We start from the raw sequence: 21,071 nt of genomic DNA on the forward strand, positions 1-21,071 counted from the left end.
TTGGATAAACCTATTTTAATAATTATGACATTTACTTGCTATAATTGTGCTGAACACGGGCTCTTGCTTAAGAATTCATGCAATTAAATCTACAGTATATATTTATGAAAGAAAATATATTGTTTTTTTATTATATATAATTTTGAGCCAAAAATATATTTCTGGTTAGTTAACTTAGTTTACTGTCTCGCCACCAGATGACGCTCTACTGTTACCGCCAAATTACAGTGAATTTTATTAAGTGATTTTCGTTAATTACAGTGGTAATTGATCGTTATTAATTACGTAAATCACAAATAAGGATAAAGGATTTATTCAAGAATAAATTGGGATAAAGTTCATTGGTGAGAAAAGCTTATTTATTCCCAAATTTTCATTATTTTAAAAGTTTTTTTTTTTCTAAACGTGAACTTTGTGGCCAATGTAATAACTCCTGTTTTTATCATTTATTTTTATTATAAATGAAAAATATATAATTTTATTCATTGTTATTAATTACTAAGGTGATAATATGGATAGATTTCAAGGTGGCTAGTGTGGACCATCGTATAGATGAAAAATATGCCATTTAAATGATTGTAGAAATCGCTTTAAATGCTTAAAACTGAATAAAATGTTTCATGGAACAAATTAATTTTAAATTTATATAGGCCAAGATATTTTTAAAGTATATGTAGGCCTTCTGGAGTTAATATATATGTATTTTTAAAGTATACATAGGCCTATTTGAATTAATATATATGTATTTTCAAAGTATATATACTTGAATTAATATTTGTAATATTGGTAATGGATATATAAGTTTGTGGTACCTTAGGATTTAAGTTAGGTTAGTTTGGGGGTACATTGAGAAAAATGGGGGTGTGTGGGCCCCCTGAGACAAGAGATATGCCCCCCCCCCTTCCCTGTATTATGATGAGTTTGTGGGTAGACCTAATTTTAGATGTATTTTTACAAAATTTTATTTTTTGACCTTTTTGAGGTTTAAATAGGCTCCTTAGGTATACTACTATATATTAAACACTTTGCGCTACTTTAGGGACTGTTTGCCTAGTCCTATGTCATAACGAAAAGCCTGCCGCACTGCGGTAGCTAGGGGACGTAGGCCTATTGTTTTAGTGGGTTGTTATCTTTTTGGTTGATTGTAGGCCTATATGGGCTAAATTGGGAGTTTCGATAGTTTATATACTTTTTACTTTTGGTCATCTGTTGTAAGTCTATATCGGTCTTCAATTGCCTAACCTTACGTGTGTCATGGGCTATTGCCTCGGCAACCCATGTAAAAAGTTTATATCTCTCACGGTTATCTACGGATATGTCCCTGATTATACACAATATCTTCGGATAGTCGTTCCGGGGGTTAGAACCAAGTGATACGTGATGGTAATTCTCTTGTAATATCACTCGCAGAAATATTATACAGTAGGAAGCTGCCGAAGGGAACTTCCATCAGGACGACATGGCTCGAGGCCCCCAAAAAAGTTTATATCTCATACTGATCTTATGGAAGCACTAATTCTGGATATTATAATTCAAAATTATCTTAACTAGCCAAAACAGTTTTAGAATGAACAGATTATGTCCAATGACAATTATCATGAAGGCAGGTAAGCTTTTGTTGTGATCCTTCTTATATTATACGCCGTGTATTTTTTACGGCTCTACTCGATTGTCCGGCGCCTCTTTAATATGACAGTCAAAATGCTCGCCAGTGTGGCTGGCGTGCGCAGCACATCCATATACCGTTTGCCGGAACAGAATAGTAATGAGATAATGTTAAGTTGCGAGCGAAGCAAGCCACGGTGGATAAGAAACTATTGGAACTAAGTGATTTACCTCTATTAAAGGATTAAGATTCAGTAACGTTATAATACTCGCCAATGCGGGTATCGAACTGTCAAACTATCGGACTGTACTGTCGAATCACTAGAAATACGGGACCGTTTTTACGGAGTCACAATTATCGCTTGTTAATAGGAACATTTAACGGTTGATAGACATATGGTAATAATTCTTTTATGTAAGAAATATTACAGTAATGTATGTGTGTAACAAATGTATACAGTACTGAATACTTAAATACTTGCCTCGTGCGGTTATCGAACCGTCGGACTATTGAACCTTGGGGCTGTCAAATCTTTTGGACTGTTGAACCTTGGGACTATCAAATCTTTGGACTATTGAACCTTGGGACTATCGAATCTTCGGACTATCGAATTTTCGGAGTATCGAACCTTCACACTATCGAACCTTCGGACTATCGAATCTTCGGGCTATCGAACCTTCAGACTATCGAACCTTCGGGCTATCGAACCCTCAGACTATCGAACCTTCGGACTATCGAACCTTCGTACTATCAAACCTTCGTACTATTGAATCGTCAAACAATTAATTCTTGGGTTGCTAAAGTTACGGAAGCATACATCTGGCCTAATCTAGTCTTAGGACGTTACAGGCGCAGCAGGATATAGGTTGCTCATGGTTATGGAATTTTGGGGCCAAGTTTCCTAATTTGTGTTAGGCTAGAATGCATTCCTGTGAATATAGGCCTAAGGTTTCACTAATGCAAGCCTTTTGTAATTGTACTGTAATCATGTTTGTGTATAATAATAGATATTTAAAATGGATTTTGACGTAGGAAAAATCTATCTTTGGGCTCGAGCCATGTCGTCCGGATGGAAGGTCTCTTCGGTAGCTTCCTACTGTATAATATCTCTGCGAGTGATATTACAAGAGAATTACCGTCAGGTATCACAGGGTTCTAACTCTGAAATGACTATCCGTAGATATCGTGTATAATCAGGGAAGTATCGGAAAACATTTCAAGCTAAGTTTAAGGTTACAGTTTCAGAACATATTAGTCTCATAGCCCTAAAGTCACTTTTAGTCAGTTTGTTGCCAGGCCTAATTATGTCTCATTTATCTTTTTTGGCATTTCCCTGGGTGTTAAGGCTGAGAACAAAGGTGGAGGCTATCCTACTACATAAATCCTGCCTCCTCTCTTTTAAACAGCCAAGTCCCTAATTTTGATACAGCTCCCATTCCTAGACTGGTTTAAGTCTGTTTGGGGTGCAGATATCTATGGTTATCTACGGATACGTCCCTGATTATACACGATATCTTAGGATAGTCGTTCCATGAGTTAGAACCCCGTGATACCTGACGGTAATTCTCTTGTAATATCACTCGCAGAAATATTATACAGTAGGAAGCTGCTGGAAGGAACTTCCATCAGGACGACATGGCTTGAGCCCATAAATAGATTTTTCCTACGTCAAAATCCATTATATGGGGCTAACTTTTATTTCCTCCACTATGATACAGACTTAATTGGTAATTTGCTTCCACTGAAACGAAAATGGTTTTCTATTTAAAACGGTGTTTATTTCATGAGGAAATTGTGCAGTACCTACAATAGTCATCAAAATAAGGGGTTAGTGTCGTCAATCAGCCTCAAGAGGTGAACTGTAGGTACTACTTAAAGGCTTAGGATACCTGGCTTTCACCCTGGAGGCCCGGGTTTGATTCCCGGCATGGGAAGCACTTTGTCAGAAAGCCCCCGTCCGGGCACAAGGCCCGGGCAATCTAGACAAACAATTACTTAATGTTTTGGGGGCTATGACATTTTGTCAATAAGCCCCCGTCCGGAGAAAACTTCAGGCAATCGACCTAACGAACGAACGTTACTTGATTTTCTTTGCCTTTTGGCTCATAGCTGCTATCGGAGTCTTCTTTTCCACTATACCGTACCTTCGTTCCAACTCCTTTTCTTAAACTTTTATCCTATTGTCTAACCTCTCGTACTCTTACTTCATAGTGCACCTGTGGGGGTTAGCCCCCCCCAGTTGCACATTAGCGCCGAATGTTAGCCCAGGACCTTGTGTAGATTAGTCCTCCCTTGTATTTTTACCTTCTGATCGACTACTGTACCAACATTTTGCATCGTGGCTGGCTGCTACCTTTTCACAGTTGATTCGTGTAGCTTGAAGATAATTGTAAATATGAAGAAAAGGACTTTTAAAAGTCATTGTAGAAATATTGCCGTTGAGAGATGGGAAAACGCTGAACTGCCCAGCATCATCTAATTTCTAATGTAGGCTAAATATACAGAAGCTTGCCTAACCTAGCCTTGCAGACTTCTCTCAAATGGACTTTGCTCTGCCGTGGCTCTCTTTGCTCGGAAATAAACTCAGCCACCTTTCCATATCGAAGTGTTAACTCTATATGGGGTGCAGATAGCTATGTGGCGTGTTAATACATGCGTCCCCTGTTGATATACGATATCCTAGAGGGAAACCTTTAGGGTACTCGCACCAGAAGTTAGAATTCTGTGATAACCTTTAGTTTAATTCTCTGGGAATATCCACTGTAGTTAAATATACCCTAGGAAGCCACTGAAGGAACCTTCCATCAGGACGACATGGCTTGGGCCCAAAAATAAACATTATCTCGTTGCTCCTCTGGTCTGGCAATCAATTCATCGATGTTATACACACCCCATCAGCATCGTTCGCTATCAAAGTATCGTAATTCCCTATAATTACTGGCCACTTGAGTCTTATAATTTGTTTTATTATTATTATCATTGTGTACATAAAACGGATTTTGAGCGTAGCGAAAAATCTATTTTTGGGTGAGGTAGCCATGTCGTCCTGATGGAAGTTCCTTCAAAGGTAGCTTCCTAGGTATATTTGACTACAGTGATATATCCCAGAGAATTTACCAAAGGTATCCAGAATTCTAACTCCTGGAGCGAATATCCCTTAAAATTTTACTAAGGGATATCGCGTAATATCAGAGGACGTATTCTTGACACGTCTCATGGCTATCTACACCCCTAACAGAGCTTTCACTACGAGGGGAAAGAGAGGCAAGAATAGGGCGAGTCGTTCCAGAGACATCGCTCTCGACGAGTCACTAATGTACCGCAAATGGTGCGCCTGTCTGCCACCCGAGGCGCCACCGTCATTCTTTGTAGCTTTGTAGGTGATGCAGATACAGTACTATAGGGAGGGTTTCATTATCCTTTTGTCCCAAAAGAGGGTGGGTCCATCAGGACGACATGGCTACCTCACCCAAAAATAGATTTTTCGCTAAGCTCAAAATCCGTTTTTTTGGCTCAGGCCATGTCGTCGTGATGGAAGTGTACCAGAGCATTAATGTATCTGTGGATTTCCAATAGTGCCGTTCATCTCGAGCTAAATCTTTCCTCTTCGGTCTTTAGACCTAGAGACACTTGATGTTACCCTTATACGTCAATCAGCTGATCATAAATTATGTGTACATAAATCAGCTGTTAGAAAGGGGCTGCCAATTACGATGCAGGGTGGTGCCGGCCCATCACAAGGCAAGAATACCAGAGAAAACTACTGAAATTGGCGATGAGGAGCCTCCCAGTCCTTATGGACTAACATAAATTCAATCCACTAACAACAATTATATTTAAGTTATGTTATAGAAAAGTGTATTTCTTTGAACCTACACACTACTGTGTCTTGAAAATATACCATTTCGCCAGTATGATCGCTTTTGATTGAAGATGAAGAATATGGAGATTCTTGGAATAGAGCTTTAGGGCAAAGTTTATGATCGTTATATTCATGTAGATTTTACATTGCATCTGTGGATATGTTGGGAGAATCGCGAGTGTTGGCTTAGCTACCCAATGCTTTCTCTTGCACAGTTTTCGTTTCTGCAATGCGTCGTGTCAGCGATTAAAGTTTTCGCGCAAGGTGTTAAAGGTAAAATAGTATGAAAATTTATGCGTGGCAAATTTTTGAAATTTCAAAATTCTCACCTAAGCACCCTCTCACCCTTCACTCACTACACAAAGACTTTCACTTACACGACGCATTGGACAGCATGAAAATCGTGACAATTGCACAGTTTTCGTTTCTGCAATGCGTCGTGTCAGCGATTAAAGTTTTCGCGCGAGGTGTTAAAGGTAAAATACTATGAAAATTTATGCGTGCCAAAATATTTTGAAATTTCAAAATTCTCACCTAAGCACCCTCTCACCCTTCTTCACTATACGAAGACTTTCACTTACACGACGCATTGGACAGCATGAAAATCGTGCAAGTGAGGTGGCTTAACATACGCAGCTGTCCCCATCTTTTTGTCTGCTACTTTACCTCCATTCCTTCATCCTCTCTTGCTATTAAACCCATTTAAAATTTTAAACCCATGTTGCAACTGTAAGGTTTTGATATACTGTAGTTGATAATGGCAAAGAGTATGTAATGCCATTGTGCTACATGTATCCTGCGACTTTATAGCATCCGTGGATACTGTATACTTGAGGTAGAGGAGCGCTTACTCTTATGAAAAGCCTTTCTTGGGCTTTTTTGCTTCTTCCTGTAAGAAAAGTCCAAGAAAGTTACTATACTCAATTTCTTTTAATGAGGCTCATTTGCATCGACTCGCAGCGGTGCCCTTTTAGCTTGGAAAAGTTTCCTGCTTTCTGATTGGTTAGAATTATCATGAACAACCAATCAGCGATCAGGAAACTTTTCCGAGCTAAAAGGGCACCCATGCGAGTCGGTGTAAATCTTCCTCGCTAAAGAGAATTGACTATAGAAAGATGCATACTCATGAGCATGTATGCTAGTTGTGCACATATGTCCGTATTAGCATATATTTCTATGGTCAAGAAAAACGGATGAAAATTTCTGTTGTAGGCTACCCACCATTTCTTTTAAAGGTAGGGCTCGTATAGCTGGGATAAATACATACAAATGATACAGCTTGTGATTTCGCCCTCACCCTAGCCTAGGGTGTTAGTACCTACCCCATCCAAGACAAAGTAGGTATAGCTTCTATCAACGTAAAAGTAGTTCGTTAACCTTATGCTCTTGCTGACTGAAACCAAAGACACCAATCCGACAGTTGGGTACCTTTAGTCGAAAATCACCAGAGATATTTTGAAAAGACCTTTTGAGAGACTTCATTTCATTCTTCCTGCAAGAAGAACTTCTCTGTAGTAATCATAGGTTACAATGAGGGAAGCTGCGGACACTTGTGTATCTGTAAGTTTATATGTGCGTGCTCATGCGAACTTTTGCACGAGCTATATGAAATTTCTGTTCTCCATTAGTTCCATACAAGACTGATTACCATTATCGATGTAGGAGCTTAGCTACTTGTGGTGGAATAACACTAGTCATTTCTTGCTCGAGGTTTCTGCCAACCTCCAGCTGATGATAGCGAGTGACAGCGTTGTAGCGTCACACTATGATCTTGCAGTTCGAGGAAAATAGGAAAAAGTTAAACGAAACCGATTAGCTAATATCATCATGGCATCCAGAAATTTTCTAACTGTTGCAGTAATATGTATTATCGGTATATTACGTGAATTGAAGAATTTTACAACTACCACAGGATGAACAAAGCAGATTTTTATTCCCTTGAGGCTTGTTTGACCCAAGATTGCCAAGCAAGAGCACGTCTTATTTGAAGCCGCCATCTTATGTGTTTACATTATGCGCGCTGCTTCCCATCCAGTCGGGAAGCCAATATCTCGAGCAACAACCTCTCGCGCTTTCCATTTTGGGCAGCAACGGCTCGCTGCTCGCAAAAAAAAAGCCTATTGTGATTCCAGCTCTAAGCTTCCGCCCGCTGCTCATATCAGCCGAACCGCCGTCTACAACCACGCTCATACGGCTCGCACTGACAACGGTGCCGACGTATAGAATTTCGTTCCTGACGGTATCCAGGACCAGGTATACCTAAGATGTTAGCTATGGAAAGAAGCAAGACATCTTCCAGCTCGGTCCCAGGCTGTAGGCATCGAATATAGTTTATCTAGATTTATGAAGCCATTTGTACATATCAAATTCCACATTCGTTCTGATTAATATACTGATGATTGGGAATACTACTTCCACATTCCAAGTAGTCAATTTATATACTATTACTGAAATTTCTTAATTGTACTTATGAAAAATAGGGAACTATATTCAATTTCTTTTAGCGATACCGATTTGCACCGACTCGCAGCGGTGCCCTTTTTAGCTCGGAAAAGTTTCCTGACCGCTGATTGGTTGGACGAGATAATTCCAACCAATCAGCGATCAGAAAACTTTTCCGAGCTAAAAGGGCACCGCTGCGAGTCTGTGCAAATCTGCCTCGATAAAAGAAATGGACTATGGTCTAGCAATTCATATAGTAGGTAAAATATTACACCATTTCACATCTTGTATGCCACAATGGCAAATGATGCATTTTTATGGTAAGATTAAATTTTGAGAATTATTTAGAAATTTTATATGAATAAGCTATGTTCAAGTTATATTTGAAATAATAAAAAAGATATTTTAGTGTGGTAGGATACATAAACTTATTGATAGAGATAAAAATAGCTATGGAAGAATTATATTTCATATTTTTTTTATCTGAAGGATAATTTTAGACCAAGAATTTCTGAGCGGGCTCAAGCTAAAACAATAATCTATTAGATAATTAAAATATATATTAGATCTTTATATTTATAGGTTTTAGATGACCAAGAGCCTGTGTTTATAAAGTTTGAAACTATCTGGAACAGTTCTCAAAATAATCAGAAAGGGCCATTATTGAAATTTCTAACTTTTGCCTATACACAAGTTACTTTAGCCTACATATACTGTATAAACCTTCCTTTTCTTAATATTAGAAATATTTTGGAGGAAACGGGATTGATTAGATGAATAATGGCAGTTATGAAACAAGAGCCCGTGCTGAGAAGCAATTTCTAAAAGAAAACGCTTTAGAATAGTCAAGTCACCCAAATTTTTCAGATCGTTGTTATATTTCACCAACGTCAATATTGGTTAATATGATAAAATATGTCACCTACTGTTAACAGTTGCACTTATTAGCCTTCTTTTGTTCATATGTACTTGTTTTTCTTGGTTTTACACAATACAGAATGTCAAATGAATTTCACAGAGTTGACAACTTACACACTTACCTCATTGTAGGTTGCCTGGTCCATCTAGCCAGACACAGGCCCCTGTAATTGGCCTATCACAACCTGTAGTGAATTACCTTCAACAAATAGGTTTTATCTCCTGTACTTAACCTTGGCTAATGTTCTATTAACTTCTGTACTTGAGGAAAAGTAAGTTATTTGCCTTAAGATGTCAAGTATAATTTCGTGTAATATCGCTCCTTCACGCGTGCTCTTTATGATTTCTTTAGGGTACCCAAGCAATAGCTATTGAGTTGAAATGAGTTTGTCCTGTCTCTATAAAAATTGCACGAGAATCTGATGTGCATCTTGCTGTTGGACCAAAATTTTGAACCCAATTTTGAGTATGGTTTTACTTTGAGCGAAAAGTCAGCTGTTGCTCCCAGCCGGGGCAGTTGAAACTGATTGTATTCATGAAAACAAACGTAAGTACTGCTCAGATACTTCAACAAATAGACCCTATAATTGGTCAGATTGTTAATTACTACTATGTTATTAATCAGTATATACTATTTCAAAGCATCTAACATCACTGGACAACATTTGGCAGAAGATTCATGCTCAGTACGGGCACCAGTGTCCTGGATCCAGTTTCTTGAAATTTGTTGACGTTAAACTTGACGAATGCTACAAAGACCATAGAGTAAATAAAACTACCATAGAGTTAAGGTTTTATTTGAAGATAATATACTCGCCTTCGCATATGGTTTGCACTATCATGGGGCTTCAGTCGTCTCAAATGAGGAGTTGTCTCCAAACGTGGAGTAGGCTACGCTCTAGTGCTCAGACGATTACAGACTAGGCCTATTCATCCTGGATTCACACAATTTTAAAGCAATTTGTATGGATCTGATTTGCAGAAGACCATGACCTTCCTAAAACCTGAAATTTCTCTTGCCTTGTCCGACGTGTCCAGCCTTCATGATAAATTCAATTTCTTATAGGACAGTAAGGCCATGCTCGCAGCTGTCCTGTTCAGCCAGAAATTTACAGATTAAGATCACACTAACACCAAAACTTGCTAGTGTGCAAAACTGTGAATTGCAGTTTCTCCCATAATTTGAGCAAATGGAGAATCTTATTGGGAAAATGGGTTCTTATTATCGTGAAACGATACGTAATTTGTATTTCGGAAGATGCAGTCGCCTGATATTGTCTCGTGTAAATTGCTTGCTTATAGATTGTCTGGCCTTGTGGCCAAGCACGGGCTCCTGCAACTCTGCAGACCGTAGCTGTGTGTGAGTGATACTACTGCGCTTAGCGTATTTTTGATAGGCTTGTGGATTGCGTTTACCCTACAGCTCACCCTTGTGGATTGTTGCATCCGGTCTACAGCTCACTCTTGTGGATTGCGTCTACCCTACAGCTCACTCTTGCGGATTGCATCCAGCCTACAGCTCACTCTTGTGGATTGCATCTAGTCTAGAGCTCACTCTTGTGAATTGCATCCAGCCTACAGCTCACTCTTGTGGATTGCATCCAGCCTACAGGTCACTCTTGTGGATTGTTGCATCTGGTCTACAGCTCACTCTTGTTGAGTGCATCCAGCCTACAGCTCACTCTTGTGGATTCCATCCAGCCTACAGCTCACTTTTGTGGATTGCATCTGGCATACAGCTCACTCTTGTGGATTGCATCCAGCCTACAGCTCACTCTCATTGATTGTTGCATCCGGTCTACAGCTCACTCTTGTGGATTACATCCAGCCTACAGCTCACTCTTGTGGATTGTTGCATCCGGTCTACAGCTCACTCTTGTTGAGTGCATCCAGCCTACAGCTCACTCTTGGAGATGGCATCCAGTCTACAGCTCACTCTTGTGGATTACATCCAGCCTACAGCTCACTCTTGTGGATTGTTGCATCCGGTCTACAGCTCACTCTTGTTGAGTGCATCCAGCCTACAGCTCACTCTTGGAGATGGCATCCAGTCTACAGCTCACTCTTGTGGATTGCATCCAGCCTACAGCTCACTCTTGTGGATTGTTGCATCCGGTCTACAGCTCACTCTTGTTGAGTGCATCCAGCCTACAGCTCACTCTTGTGGATTCCATCCAGCCTACAGCTCACTCTTGGAGATGGCATCCAGTCTACAGCTCACTCTTGTTGAGTGCATCCAGCCTACAGCTCACTCTTGTGGATTCCATCCAGCCTACAGCTCACTCTTGTGGATTCCATCCAGCCTACAGCTCACTCTTGTGGATTACATCCAGCCTACAGCTCACTCTTGTGGATTGTTGCATCCGGTCTACAGCTCACTCTTGTTGAGTTTATCCAGCCTACAGCTCACTCTTGGAGATGGCATCCAGTCTACAGCTCACTCTTGTGGATTACATCCAGCCTACAGCTCACTCTTGTGGATTGTTGCATCCGGTCTACAGCTCACTCTTGTTGAGTGCATCCAGCCTACAGCTCACTCTTGGAGATGGCATCCAGTCTACAGCTCACTCTTGTGGATTACATCCAGCCTACAGCTCACTCTTGTGGATTGTTGCATCCGGTCTACAGCTCACTCTTGTTGAGTGCATCCAGCCTACAGCTCACTCTTGGAGATGGCATCCAGTCTACAGCTCACTCTTGTGGATTACATCCAGCCTACAGCTTACTCTTGTGGATTGTTGCATCCGGTCTACAGCTCACTCTTGTTGAGTGCATCCAGCCTACAGCTCACTCTTGGAGATGGCATCCAGTCTACAGCTCACTCTTGTGGATTACATCCAGTCTACAGCTCACTCTTGTGGATTGTTGCATCCGGTCTACAGCTCACTCTTGTTGAGTGCATCCAGCCTACAGCTCACTCTTGGAGATGGCATCCAGTCTACAGCTCACTCTTGTGGATTGCATCTGGCATACAGATCACTCTTGTGGATTGTTGCATCCGGCCTACAGCTCACTCTTGTGGATTACATCCAGCCTAGAGCTCACTCTTGTGGATTGCATCTGGCATACAGATCACTCTTGTGGATTGTTGCATCCGGCCTACAGCTCACTCTTGTGGATTGCATCCAGCCTAGAGCTCACTCTTGTGGATTGCATCCAGCCTACAGCTCACTCTTGGAGATGGCATCCAGCCTACAGCTCACTCTTGTGGATTGTTGCATCCGGTCTACAGCTCACTCTTGTTGAGTGCATCCAGCCTACAGCTCACTCTTGTGGATTGCATCCAGCCTACAGGTCACTCTTGGAGATGGCATCCAGTCTACAGCTCACTCTTGTGGATTACATCCAGCCTAGAGCTCACTCTTGTGGATTGCATCTGGCATACAGATCACTCTTGTGGATTGTTGCATCCGGCCTACAGCTCACTCTTGTGGATTACATCCAGCCTAGAGCTCACTCTTGTGGATTGCATCTGGCATACAGATCACTCTTGTGGATTGTTGCATCCGGCCTACAGCTCACTCTTGTGGATTGCATCCAGCCTAGAGCTCACTCTTGTGGATTGCATCCAGCCTACAGCTCACTCTTGGAGATGGCATCCAGCCTACAGTTCACTCTTGTGGATTGCATCCAGCCTAGAGCTCACTCTTGTGGATTGCATCCAGCCTACAGCTCACTCTTGGAGATGGCATCCAGCCTACAGCTCACTCTTGTGGATTGTTGCATCCGGTCTACAGCTCACTCTTGTTGAGTGCATCCAGCCTACAGCTCACTCATGTGGATTGCATCCAGCCTACAGGTCACTCTTGGAGATGGCATCCAGTCTACAGCTCACTCTTGTGGATTGCATCCAGCCTAGAGCTCACTCTTGTGGATTGCATCTGGCATACAGATCACTCTTGTGGATTGTTGCATCCGGCCTACAGCTCACTCTTGTGGATTACATCCAGCCTAGAGCTCACTCTTGTGGATTGCATCTGGCATACAGATCACTCTTGTGGATTGTTGCATCCGGCCTACAGCTCACTCTTGTGGATTACATCCAGCCTACAGCTCACTCTTGTGGATTGCATCTGGCATACAGATCACTCTTGTGGATTGTTGCATCCGGCCTACAGCTCACTCTTGTGGATTGCATCCAGCCTAGAGACCACTCTTGTGGATTGCATCCAGCCTACAGCTCACTCTTGGAGATGGCATCCAGCCTACAGTTCACTCTTGTGGATTGTTGCATCCGGCCTACAGCTCACTCTTGTGGATTACATCCAGCCTAGAGCTCACTCTTGTGGATTACATCCAGCCTACAGCTCACTCTTGTGGATTGCATCCAGCCTACAACTCACTCTTGTGGATTTCATCCACCCTACAGCTCACTCTTGTGGATTGTTGCATCTGGCCTACAGCTCACTCTTGTGGATTGCATCCAGCCTACAGGTCACTCTTGTGGATTGTTGCATCCGGTCTACGGCTCACTCTTGTGGATTGCGTCTACCCTACAGCTCACTCTTGTGGATTGCATCCAGCCTACAGCTCACTCTTGTGGATTGTTGCATCCGGCCTACAGCTCACTCTTGTTGAGTGCATCCGGCCTACAGCTCACTCTTGTGGATTCCATCCAGCCTACAGCTCACTCTTGTGGATTGCATCCAGCCTAGAGGTCACTCTTGTGGATTGTTGCATCCGGCCTACAGCTCACTCTTGGAGTTGGCATCTAGCCTACAGCTCACTCTTGTGGATTGTTGCATCCGGCCTACAGCTCACTCTTGTTGATGAAAGCTTGTTGAGAAACTGGAAGGTTGCACCCTTTAGGTGCCTCCGTAGGGGGTAGTGCACCGTAAGCAATATTTTATAGACATTTTCTATTGCTCATATTACCCATAGATTCACTAGCATATCCAGCACAAAGGCAGCGGAGAACCCAAATGAGCTGTATAGAAACCAAGAGGTTTAAGAATACTTATTTTAAGGAAATATTTCCTAAAAATCGAGGCGTCATCAAACGCAAATGAGATTTGTATCCGAGATAAGGCAGATGTTGGCCCTAATTGAAAACGTGATCAGGGAACGGTTAGCTACAGCGCATGTGCAGGATGGGTCTAGCTAACATTTAGTAGCCTGCGAGCTTTCGTAGTTTCTATAATGTGTTACCTTTTTCTTTTGCCGTACTGACAGCATTCAGGAAGGACAACTGTATATATATATATATATATATATATATATATATATATATATATATATATAATGTATAAATTAATGAATGTATATCACTAACACTCGTGATTTTAATCAATGTGAATAGCAACCACAATGGCATTTAATACCTAATTCTACCATTGAGGTTGATATATATATATATATATATATATATATATATATATATATATATATATATATATCTATATATATATCTATATATATATATATATATATATATGTATATATATATATATATAATATCTATATATATATCTATATATATATATATATATATATATATATATATATATATATATATATATATATATATATATATATATCATGGAAAATATCAACTTCCAAACTTAGAATAATCTTGGCAAACCACAACTCTTTTCCCAGCATTTTGCATCCAGAGATTTTAAGAGTAATTTCTGTTTTACTCAAGGAATTTCGATCCAGAATTCCAGATCATAAACTTGACGTTGTATCTGAAGGCGATATCGCCTGGAATGTGCCTTCCCCTCCCTTGGAACGCCCAAGACGGAGGACTTAATAAAAGTTACTCCAGGGAAGGTGGAATATTACTTCTTCATAGACTCTACATTTCAATAATCTTCCCACGGTTAAATTCTCCGTTGAGAAAATGGATATATATTCAGGTTTTTAACTCAAATGATTAATTCTTTTTTGTGCATGATATTTTTTAAGGGAAGAGTGAAGATAACCCTCCAATATCATTCAGTTATCAGGCTAATATCTTGCTTCTATTCAATAAGGTATCGACTATGTAGATTTCTTATAGTCACCCCTCGAATATCCAATAAAAAGAAAACGGTATCAAGAGAAAGAAAACAGTATCAAGAGAAAGAAAACGGTATCAGTAGTACTGACTGTTTTTACAGAAATCTTAAAGAATTATTTGAAATTAGCCCTTACGAATACTCTAATACCAAAATAAGAATTATATATATATATATATATATATATATATATATATATATATATATATATATATATATATATATATATACAGTGGTTCCCTCTCTTAGCAGGGATACCTTAACACGGTGAAATTATCTTCAATTATAAAGGGATTATTTGATAGCTGTTTAATTATCCTGTATAATGTGTTCTCTATTAAACAATGTATTCAAGTTCATTTTTCATTTATGTAAACAATTACATATGTACAATTCCACAATCTCTCTCTCTCTCTCTCTCTCTCTCTCTCTCTCTCTCTCTCTCTCTCTCTCATTTTTTCTAATACAAAGCTAATCTTTATCATTTCTTTTTATTCCAGATCATGCTGTTGGCTGGACGTAAGTACACATATGCTGTTCATGATTTCTCTTAAGTTAATTGTGTCTTATTGAGTTTCAGATTAAATCTTGTTTTTACAGTGATTTTTATCTTTGAGTTTTCTTCTAATGTTGATTTTTGAACTGCGTTTAGTTTTAGTTTTTTATGAGGAAGGTTTTAGTTTTTGTTAATTTTTTATTATGGTTTAATTAATTTTAATTTGTTTACTGTTCATTATATGATTTGTGTTTGAAATTTGAGTGTTTTAAGATACGATTTTTGTGAAAGGTTGAGTTTTTGTTAAAAGTTTTGGCTATGATTTGATTAATTTACATTTTTTATCTGTTTATTGTAATATTTGTGTTTGAATTTTGAGGTTTTCAAGATAACATGTTTGTGGAAAGTTGAGTTTTCGTTCATTTTTATTTGCGATAGTTTGATTAACTAGAAGTTTTTATCTTTATTATATATATACGTGTTTGAAACTTGAGTATTTTAAGATAACGATTAAGGGATTTGAGGTATAAATGACTCAAGGTAGAGATATCTATATGAAGCCCAAACTGTTTACGGAAAGTTCATCCTTGCCAAGATTCTTGGGCAGAATGTGTTATACTATGCTAGCGGTATTTTTAGATTTCAGAAGCAGGTCTTCTGAAACCTATCTGAATTTTATAAGGGTGTCTCCGCTTCTATGGTTTTGATGATAAGGGAAATATTCAATGGGAAAATATAGGTCACCATACGGGTACCAGGTTGCGTGCGACAGACCAAAAATTTAAGTTTACAAACGAAGGGTTGTAATGAATATTCTTTTATTTATAACAAATGACATGGGCATCAATGACCTTTATGTTAGGATGCCAGAGAACTCTAAATCAACCAATCAATGACTCAAGGTATAGGCCGGGAGCACACTAGCGACTCTGTGGCGCCACAAAGCCACGCCACGCCTCTGGCGGGAATGAGCGACAGAGAGCCACAGTCGCTTGCCACAGTCGCTAGTTTGCGCGGCAAAACTTGAAAACAATGAAAACCAATGGAAGACCACATCCCCGCCACACGATGCTGTGGCTTTGTGGCGCCACAAAGCCACGCCATGCCCGTGGCGAGGATGTGCGACAGAGAGCCACAGTCGCTTGCCACAGTCGCTAGTTTGCGCGGCAAAACTTGAAAACAATGGGAGACCACATCCCCGCCACACGATGCTGTGGCTTTGTGGCGCCACAGAGTCGCTAGTGTGCTCCCGGCCATATAGGTCATTTATGAAGTAGGTGATCTTATGTCCTTGAAAAATAACCAAATGAGGATTATAAGATATGATTTTTATAACTTATTTTGGAGCTAATAGGCTTACTGGTCCATGGGAAAAGGGTGAATTGCTATAGGAGGATACAGTAGGCCTTGTCTAAACAGACCACTTAGCTTCCCTCTTGCCAGTGTCCTATGGAATAGAGGGGAGCCGTTTAAAAGGTCAGGGCTAAGTGACGTCACACCCTCAATGGGTGGTGTTAAAATCGAGGGAGGTTTTTGTAGATTCTGGTCTTAAGTTTTTATGGTTAGGAAATGTTAGGTGAAATGTGACCTTTCTCTCTCTCTCTCTCTCTCTCTCTCTCTCTCTCTCTCTCTCTCTCTCTCTCCGGAATAAGTGGGTTATGAAAACGAATTATTGACTAGATCAAAATGGTGGCCGGATTTTAGATTTCAAATTAAGAGTTAAAAAGATACTGAGAGAGAGAGAGAGAGAGAGAGAGAGAGAGAGAGAGAGAGAGAGAGAGAGAGAGAGAGGATATTGCTAAATGATCGTATACCACGAGAAGTTTTAATTACTCTTGGGAATATATTTCTCTAATTATGTTGACAGGGGGATCTCTCTCTCTCTCTCTCTCTCTCTCTCTCTCTCTCTCTCTCTCTCTCTCTCTCTCTCTCTCTCTCAGAATAGAAGGCAATTAGCCCTAGCATATAGAAAAAGACTTATTGTTAATCTCAAGGTCTCCCCAGAAAGGCTTAAGGAAGATCAAACGCCAGTTCGTCTCGGCCCTCTGGCGGGAGATAATTGAACTACTGGCTGACTTCGCCTATAGTACAGAGATCTGAGACTTCAAAACTAAAATGTGTGTGTGTTTGTGTGTTTGTGTGTGTGTGTGTGTTTTATTCTTGTTAAAGCAAATTGCTTTGTCAAAGCTGTGGATTAACTGGTCTTAGGGTTGTGTTGTGAAAGGGATTTTCTATTCAATTTCTCTTCAGTTATTTTTTATGAGATTTGATTAGACTGAAGTAAGGCCTTACATTGGATGTAAGTACTGCTTGGTGAGAGAGAGAGAGAGAGAGAGAGAGAGAGAGAGAGATCTAACATATAAGTACTGCTTAGAGAGAGAGAGAGAGAGAGAGAGAGAGAGAGAGAGGGGGGGGGTAAGATCTACCATATAAGTACTGCTTAGAGAGAGAGAGAGAGAGAGAGAGAGAGAGAGAGGGGGGGGGTAAGAATCTACCATATAAGTACTGCTTAGAGAGAGAGAGAGAGAGAGAGAGAGAGAGAGAGAGAGAGAGAGAGGGGGGGGGGGTAAGATCTACCATATAAGTACTGCTTAGAGAGAGAGAGAGAGAGGGAGAGAGAGAGAGAGAGAGAGAGAGAGAGAGAGAGAGAGAGAGAGAGAGAGGGGGTAAGATCTACCATATAAGTACTCGCTTAGAAAGAGAGAGAGAGAGAGAGAGAGAGAGAGAGAGAGTGAGAGAGAGAGAGAGAGAGAGGGGGTAAGATCTACCATATAAGTACTCGCTTAGAGAGAGAGAGAGAGAGAGAGAGAGAGAGAGAGAGAGAGAGAGAGAGAGAGAGAGAGAGGGGGGTAAGATCTACCATATAAGTACTGCTTAGAGAGAGAGAGAGAGAGAGAGAGAGAGAGGAGAGAGAGAGGAGAGAGAGAGGGGTAAGATCTACCATATAAGTACCTGCTTAGAGAGAGAGAGAGAGAGAGAGAGAGAGAGGGGGGGGGTAAGATCTACCATATAAGTACTCTGCTTAGAGAGAGAGAGAGAGAGAGAGAGAGAGGGGGGGGGGTTAAGATCTACCATATAAGTACTGCTTAGAGAGAGAGAGAGAGAGAGAGAGAGAGAGAGAGAGAGAGAGAGGGGGGGTAAGATCTACCATATAAGTACTGCTTAGAGAGAGAGAGAGAGAGAGAGAGAGAGAGGAGAGAGAGAGAGAGAGAGAGAGAGAGAGAGAGAGAGAGTTAATGGAAGACAGCAAAGCAGCCATAGCCTGGCCCTTCTTGGTCCTTGCTTAATGGAAAGGTGACTATTGAATTGATCAGAGGGGTAGGCACAAAACCAGCCATTGCCTGGCCCTCCCTGGTCCATGCCTATTAGAGAGTGGGCTTGTAAACTGATCATATGTATATATGGTCAGTCTCTAGGGCATTGTCCTGCTTGATAGGGCAATGTCACTGTCCCTTGCCTCTGCCATTCATGAGCGACCTTTAAACTTAAGTATTTGCATCTTAAGTTGTAATTATCATAAGTATGTACGTGTGTTTGTTCGTGATCACATGTTTATATATATATATATATATATATATATATATATATATATTATATTATATACATATATATATAATATATATATATAAATATATATATATATATAAATATATATATATATATATATATATATATTTATATATATTTATATATATATATTTATATATATTTATATATATATATATATAAATATATATATATATATATATATATATATATATATATATATATATATATATACATATATATATTCTATATATATATTTATATATATATATATATATATACGGATATATATATATATATATATATATATATATATATATAAATATATATATATATATATATATATATATATATATATATATATATATATATATATATATATATATATATATATATATATATATATATACTATTAATCAAAATCAGGTAAACCCAAACAGAACTAGAGGAACACCCAGTAGAGAGCATACCTTGACCTTGACCTTTGACCTCGATCTTTGACCTTGACCTTTGACCTGGGACTTTCAAAATTGAATCACTTCCACGTCTCAACATAAGAATTAATCCATGAAAGTTTCACTACTCTGTGAGTTGAATTGTGGCCAGGAAGTTGTTCCCAAACAAACAAATGAACATCGTGTGAAAACATAACCTCCTTCCAATGTCGTTGACGGAGGTAAAATGTTAATTGCAATTTAGCAATATCTTTTTGACAGTGATGAATAACAAAATTATTTCCGCTTGAAATATTAATAAAATCATATCTACCAATATCTATATAATCTTAAGAAAAACTCCTCCTATATATTTGTACTTCCATACGGGAAGACAATAATTCAATCTACATCTTCCGAAGCCTTCAGCTTAACTGATGCTGAAGTTGGTAATATCCGGAGTGGATTCACATTACAGGAAGTGTAGGGAGACTAGGTGGGGGGGGGGGGGAGCTAGGACTAGGTGGGGGGGGGGTAGCTAGACTAGGTGGGGGGGGGGGGTAGCTAGACAAGGTGGGGGTAGCTAGACTAGGTGGGGGGGGAGCTAGACTAGGTGGGGGGGGAAGCTAGTGGTTTGGCTAGTTCTCGTCTTACTGGTGTTTGAGTTCTTCCAATATATTTGTCTGTCATTTCAGTATATACTTATAGGCTATGGGATTCCACTTGGGGTTTCCAACCTGGGGTACGTGTACCCCCAGTGGTACGTCTTAGGGGTTCTCAACCTGGGGTACGTGTACCCCCTGTGGTACGTTTTAGGGGTTCCCAACCTGGGGTATGTTTACCCCCAGTGGTACGTCATAGGGGTTCCCAACCTGGGGTACGTGTACCCCCCAGTGGTACACTAGGGGTTTCCCAACATGGGGTACGTGTACCCCTAGTGGTACACTAGGGGTTTCCCAACTGGAGTACGTGTACCCCCCAGTGGTCCGGTTTAGGGGTTCCTAACATAGGGTATGTGTAACCCCCGTGGTACGTTTTAGTGATACCCAACCTGGGGTACGTGTACACCCAATGGTACGTTTTAGGGGGTTTCCAACCTGGGCTATGTGTATCTCCAGTGGTACGTTTTACCTCCGCCAACGAAATTGGAAGGAGGTTATGTTTTACCCCCTGTTTGTGTGTGTGTATGTTTGTTTGTGACCAGCTTCCTGACCACAATTGAATTCGTAGAGGAATGAAACTTGCAAGGATTAACTGTTGTGTAAACAACTGGAAATGCATTATATCTTGGAAGGTCAAGGTCAAAGGTCAAGGTCACAGTCAAGCAAAATGTCCAATTCACTTAATCAACTGTTTGTTTGTTTGTGAACAGCTTCCTGGCCACAATTTTAATCATAGAGTAATAAAACTTTCAGGGATTAACCGCTATTTAAAAAGCTGGATTTGATTAAATTTTGGAAGGTCAAGGTCAAAGGTCAAGGTCACAGTAAACCAAAATGTCCAATTCACGTAATCGGCTATAAGTTTGGACATCGTTGTCACAGAAACTTCAAACTTGGTTCATATTTGAGTGTATGAAAACCCACGCCAATTAATACATGTTAAGGTTAAAGGTCAAGGTCAAGCAAAAGGACATCGTTTATATATAAAAATTACGAAATTTTTATTAACTTCATTTAACAATTAGAAGAAATACTTCACACGACATTTTAATAACAGAAAATATTTTTATAAGAATTTATATAAAAAACCATTTATCCAAAGATTT

The 21,071-nt window shown here is 39.9% G+C and overlaps 1 protein-coding gene across 1 annotated transcript in view; it reads left to right on the forward strand.

Moving 5' to 3' along the window:
* The first annotated feature begins 201 nt into the window (after positions 1-201).
* Positions 202-21,071, forward strand: part of LOC137625360 (uncharacterized) — a 170,442-nt gene continuing 149,572 nt past the window's right edge. Inside the window, exons 1-2 of the transcript XR_011040847.1 lie at positions 202-344; positions 15,328-15,346. The gene's annotated coding sequence lies outside the window, so the exon portion shown is untranslated. The remainder of the gene's footprint in view (positions 345-15,327; positions 15,347-21,071) is intronic.

The sequence above is a fragment of the Palaemon carinicauda genome, chromosome 32 (genome assembly GCF_036898095.1).
Source record: "Palaemon carinicauda isolate YSFRI2023 chromosome 32, ASM3689809v2, whole genome shotgun sequence".
NCBI lineage: Eukaryota > Metazoa > Arthropoda > Malacostraca > Decapoda > Palaemonidae > Palaemon > Palaemon carinicauda.